The following is a 6504-nucleotide window of genomic DNA, read 5'->3' on the forward strand; positions in this document are numbered from 1 at the left end:
AATCTTGTGTTTTTTGAATAATATATGACTAAATAAACTCATTTTTAATAGAAGCTAAAGACGAAGATAATATTTCATATTCAAGGAAAATTAAACACTGTGGAAATAAGTACTTACTACATGATTTCACATTGAACAAATATTTTATAAATAATAATAAAGCAGTTTATTTTACAGGCTCATTCCTAAAACTAACAATGGTGTATACACATCACATCTGACATGCTATAAACCCTGATTAGATGTTGTTTCTCTTCTTAAAATCTGTTCCTGTACTGTACCACTTTAGTGCAAGCCTATACTCTGTATATGTGCATCAGCCAGTGAGACAGAAGGACTCTTTTTACTTAGGTTTAACATTTGCATATATATGTATGTTTTGAATAACACAGAGTTATTATTCCTTAATTACTTGTAGAACTATTTCTGCTTAAAATACTGCAAAACAGAAGCAATTGTTCAAACAACACATCCCAAATTCAATCACACTTTGGCCTCAATATTCTTTCTACGACAAATATATTCTGAGAGGTAAGCATGAATTTTTGCTGTTCTAGGTGATACAATGATATATAATACATGGTCTTAGTTTTTAAATTTTGCTGGAAGAAAACACATAACTTTAACAGTGCTAATAAGTACTATAACAGCTAAGTATAATTAATGAGCACTGAAAAAGGGAGATATCGAGAGAAGATATCTCACAAGATATTTCACTCACAAAGAGGCAGTGCTTGAATTAGAATTTTAAAGAAGATTATGCAAAAACAGGCTGTCAAGATGGGTTGAAGTAATCTAGGACATGGGAATGACACAGGCAGTCACATAGGAGTAATACAGCACAGCATGTATAGAGAATTGTTGGTTGCATATAAAAAGTTTGTGGAACCCTTGCTCAAGAATGTCAGCGTTTTAAACCAAGTACAGTCCAAATTGAATTTTTCTCTTACGTTGTTGCATAATAATAACTAGTTTATATGTAACTTAGGCACTAAACTTCAAGCTATTTGTAAAGAAAAGCCAGTGTATTGAAAAGGGTTTTAGAAGTCCCTGATTTTTTTTTTTTNAATAATAATTTCTCACCTTTAATGACCTCATCATAGCTGTGATAATTTCCTTGAGTTGGATGTGAGGGTGTGTGCGTGTGTACGTGTGTACTCTGTCTGCATAGTCTAAAATATCTTCTCTAAAATTTTAATTTAAAATGAATGGAAGAAGTATTAAATTGTTTAAACTTTGTTACTGAAATCCTATATTACCTCAGTTGATTGCTCTGTATTATTATGGCAAAACTTTTGATGTGTTATCATAAATTTAAATAAAAAACCTGCTTAACATGAAAACAGAAACATTTTGTTTTCAAAAACAACTCACCACCATATGTCATTTATAGAAAAGAGTCAATTCTTCAGGGCCTAGAGAGTATAAATTTTCTTCTGTTGGTGTGGAAATAAACAAAATAACTAACATGATACATTCTTCACAGAATTCTGTGAAGCTTCAGGTAAAACTACTAAGATGGAGAAAAATAAAAATACAAAGAAAGTTTCATAATTATAAGTTAGGAAATAAAAATAGAATTCTTGCTTCAATTTAGTACTTCTGTCCAAGGAATCAAAGTAATATGTAAACANTTTTTTTTTTTTCTCAGTCATTTCAGGTTAAGTTTTAAACAAATACTTCCACTTCTGTTTCTCTGGATGAGCATAAAAAGTACTAGTTATTTTTCAACAACTGAATTCAATGAGGAGCAACGAAACTCGATTTGACTATTCACTTTAAAATTTCAGTAAAATAGAAATTTTGCACACCTTGGATATTATTCAAAGCATTTAGTTGTTTCAGTAAACAAAAAAACTTTAAGGTAAATAAAAACTATCAGCATATGTGTCAAAAGCAGAATCAGCTTGTAGAGACAGGGTAATATTTGGGAACAGCATTGTTAAGGGAAAGATTAGGTAGAGAATACCTCTTTATATTCATAAGATTGTGTTCAAGAAATCTCTAACAATAACAATAAAAATGGAAAAATGAATTGAGAAAGACATCACAAGTGAGGATGGACAAAATATAAACTTCAAAGGAGCCAGAAAGAAAAACAAAGAAAATAGAAACCACAGAGAAAAAGAAAAGGAAAACTCTGAAAATGAAGCAAAAGGATTCAACAAGAAGCCATTTCCTCCTGTCCCGATGCATTCATTTTCAAGTATGCACTTCCCAGGGCATTACTAACAAGGCTCTGTCTTAGAAAATGGATTGAGTACTCAAGAATTAGTCTTCTGTAACTACTTGATAATTACAAGTGTTACCTGAAATGTTATCTGTGAAATTAGATCTGTCCTACAAAACAATACGGTAGTAAAAAAAAAAATGCCATAGACCATATTTCCTATTAATTTTAAGATAAATGAAGTAGAAATACATATAATGTTCAGTATTTCTATTTCTTTTGCTAGCTAAAATTTAAAATTTAAATAATCTATTTAATAAATTCATCAGTTCAGTATAGCATTGTTAATCCGTACTGCATATTACAAGCAGAAAAATGTCTTCATCAATGAGAGAATAAAGAGGTGCTTCTTAATTTGTTCTGAATGTGATTTATCAATGCAATATTTTAAACTTGATAAAAACACAGTCATCAGAACTAAACATTGATATAATTGAGGTTGACAAATATATAAAATAGAATAAAATGTAGACTGGAGAACAAGTATGTTTGCTTTTTTTCTTACAAAGGTTTTAAAAATTTTTAGGAAGATTATAATTGAAAGCTATGCTTTTCAAGATAGACAATTTTATATTAAGATTTTTTTGTTTTTGTTGTTGTTGCTTTTGATAAAACAGCAAAAACATACTACATTTTCCTTCAACTGTAAAAATAGCATTATTATGGTATATTTATTACCATAGTTAGGGTTTTTAAATTATACATTGCTGTATTTATTCATTATTATCTTTCCTTAAGTATATTAAGAATATACACTACTACTCTGTTTAACTCTAAATAATTTCATTTTGTCAAAAATATTATATAATCCTTATAAAAACTTCAGAATATAAGGAAAGCAGAAATAAAATTTAAAGTCCATGCTGTGATTTGCATGTCCCCCAAGCTCATGTTGTACTTTAACCCCGAATATGATGGTGGAAGTTGGGACTGTTAAGAAGTGGTTGGATCACAAGGACATCAAACTCATGAATGGATTGATCCATTCACGGAGTAATGGGCTCATGGTTTAATGGGTGGTCATGGGCATGGTTCTTGCACTCCCCAGCCTCCAACACTAAGAAATAAATTTCATTTCTTTATAAATTACCCGGTTTCAGGTATTCTAAATAACAGAAAATAGACTAATACAGATAATCGGTATTATTAAAGAAGTGGGTTGTCAGTAATAATGAATACCTGAAAACATGGAAGCAGCTTTGGAACTGGAGTTGTGCAGGGACTGGAAGCATATAGAGAAGGAGGCTACAAAAAGTCTATATTCTGGTGAGGGCTCAGACTAGGGAATGTTTGGAATGTTTTAGGGACTGTCTAAATAGTGGTGACCAAAATGCTGGTAGAAATATGAGCAGTAAAGGCCCTTCTAAGTAGTTCTCAGAGGGAAATGAGGAAGAGCTTATTTCTCAACATTTACTTTCTTTTCTTTCATATTACTTATCACCATGAACTCAAGAGGCAGGGCTTTGTCTGTCATGCTCCTTGCTGGTTCTCCAGCACCAAGCACAAATCTGGCAAGCAATGAATGCTCACCAAAGAATGACATCGATCTCAGACTCCCCCCCTCCTCCAAGCTGCCAAGAGAAGCCCATAATTGCCTTCCCCAATCCTCCGTTTGTTTCTCCCCCATCATCCTAAGAGCTGTCTCAGCCAGACGGTGGTTGGATCACAAGGACATCACCCTCATGAATGGATTGATCCATTCACGGAGTAATGGGCTCATGGTTTAATGGGTGGTCACGGGTGTGGTTCTGATGGCTTTTTAAAGAGAGTGAGTGAGAAGGTTATCTCTCGCTTGCTCAGCCCATTCTCTCTGTGTAACACACTGGTCACCTCAGGACCCTGTAGAGAATTCCCACCCTAAAGAAGGCCCTCACCAGATACATTCCCTGGACCTTAGTCTTCCCAGCCTCCCAAACCTTAAGAAATAAACCTTTTTTTCTTTACACATTGCCCAATTTCAGGTGTTCCTTTACAAGCAACAGAAATGGACTAATACCATGTAATACAGCTTCATGGTTTATAATACTGGAACTGTAAAAAGAAGTTATAAATGAATCCATAAAAATACCGACAGACCAGAGACAGACGTGGTGGTGGTATTTATGATAATGAAGACGGTGCTAATAACGGAGATAAACACATTTTTGAGCATTCCATCTATGACAAATATTTATTTAAGCAGTATCATACAGAGTAGTTTTGCTGCTCTTACAATCCACTGTGTGCCACCTATTTATCCCTTTCTCCCTCCCTTATTCCCTGAATTCCTGGCAATTACGTTTTTTTTTTTTTTTTTTTTTCTTTCTCCCTTTCTTTTTTTTTTTTTCTTTTTTTAAGTTACCTCAAACATTTATCATTTCTTTGTGCTAGAAACATTCAAGATTCTCTCTTGTAGCTAGTTGAAACTACATAATAAATTGTTGTTAATTATAGTCACCCTACAGTGCTATAGGACACTAGATATTATTCCTCCTATCTAATTGTAGTTTGGTTACTGTTGTGCCAAGGAATTGATGATGACTTAAATCTGAATATAAGATAGATAATTTTAGCTTTCAAAAATATCGACATTTCAATATTATTTTGAAGATATAGATAAATGCAATTTCAGAAGTATAAATAAAAACTCAGTTGCATTTTTATTATTGAAAATATTGCTCAACTTATTCCATATCAATACAGAAGCACTTCAATGTCAATGGCTTTATAGTCATGATACAGAAGCACTTCAATGTCAATGGCTTTATAGTCATGACATTGAAAATTCTGCTAAACATTTTAGTAAATATAAATCAGTAAGCATTGTATTCAATGGTAACTTATTTGTCTTATTTATTAACTTAAATTTTATCTGGGCAATAAAAGTAATTTTTTCAGATTACCAGTTTTTTTTCCTAATAGTGAATTTTATATTGGATCTTCCTTTTCCTTTTCTTTTTACTTCTAATGTAGTATCTACTTACATTATCAAAAAAAAAAAAAAAGAAAGAAATTCTAGATAAGGTTTGTTAGAGTGTATGTTGATTTTACTTGCTCAAAGTTGAATAACATTCTGATAAATAGGAAAAAAAACACAATAGTTAGGGAAAAAAAAGGAAAATAAGTACTAACAATCTTAAGATGGTGAGTAATTCCCACCATCCTATCTTTTTTATATATTTGGCCTTTTTAATAAGTAAATATTTTACGTAAGTTTTGTAATCAGTTTACAGCAATGAATGATTTGAAATTTAAGCAAGAACAAAAATATCTAGGGACATGGTAGAAAAATATGACAGGTCTAAAATATTCAGAGTGAGGACTTTATGCAAATAAGTCTGGGAACGAATGAAGCTGTATAGAAAAAACTCATTGTTTTAGTCTGTTTTTGTTGCTTATAACAAAATACATGAAACTGTGTATTTTATAAAGAATACAAAATCCATTACAGTTTCAGAGGCTAGGAAGTCCAAAGTCCAAGAAACACATGTGGTGAGGGTCTTCTTTGGTGGTGGTTTACAGCAGTGCAGGGGTCTCACACGGCAAAAAAATGGCAGAGCAAAGAGAGAAAGAGAGAGAGCTTCTTATGCACTCTCCTTTTAACGACCTCAGAATCATGCCCATGACCACCATCAAACCATCAACTTAATCACCTCTTCAGGGACCCACCTTTCAATGCCCATAATAGGATATCCCACCCTCAGTAGTTACAGTGAGGATTAAGTTTGGGGGAACATTCAACTCAAGGCAGTCACAATATTCGATTATATATTAAAAAAAAAAAAAAGAGAGAGAGAGATTTTTGATTATTTTGAATTATTTTTTAAAAATTCTAGTACTTAAGAATGTTTATATTTGTTAATAGTGCCAAAGAATCCTTTTGAATATGACTGATTTTATTCTTTTAGTTAACTGTAATAAAATACATTCTCAACATTTGGTTATTTTTTATACATATTGTTTTATCTAGATGTTAAATAAGTATATACCTGAGCTAGTAAAAAAATGCTATATTAATTTATGTAATAATATGTGGTTTAAAAAATATTGATGTGCCTTAACTGCATAGAAATTTATTTTCTTTTTACACAGCTGTGTGATGTGCTGTTCCTAAGACAGTGAATGAGTTTTTATCCTGTGGGGATACAAACATGCAGACTTATTTCTCCTTGCGGCTCTTCAGTGTTCTAGAGCCTCATGACCATCATCTTCCTCCAGCCAAAGCAAGAGGAAAAGTGGTGTGGAGAAGGCACGTGTGTATCTGTAAACCTTTGTGCAGGGAAGGACAATCATCA

Source organism: Galeopterus variegatus, unplaced genomic scaffold (assembly GCF_000696425.1).
Source record: "Galeopterus variegatus unplaced genomic scaffold, G_variegatus-3.0.2 Scaffold2208, whole genome shotgun sequence".
In the NCBI taxonomy this organism is placed as follows: Eukaryota; Metazoa; Chordata; class Mammalia; order Dermoptera; family Cynocephalidae; genus Galeopterus; species Galeopterus variegatus.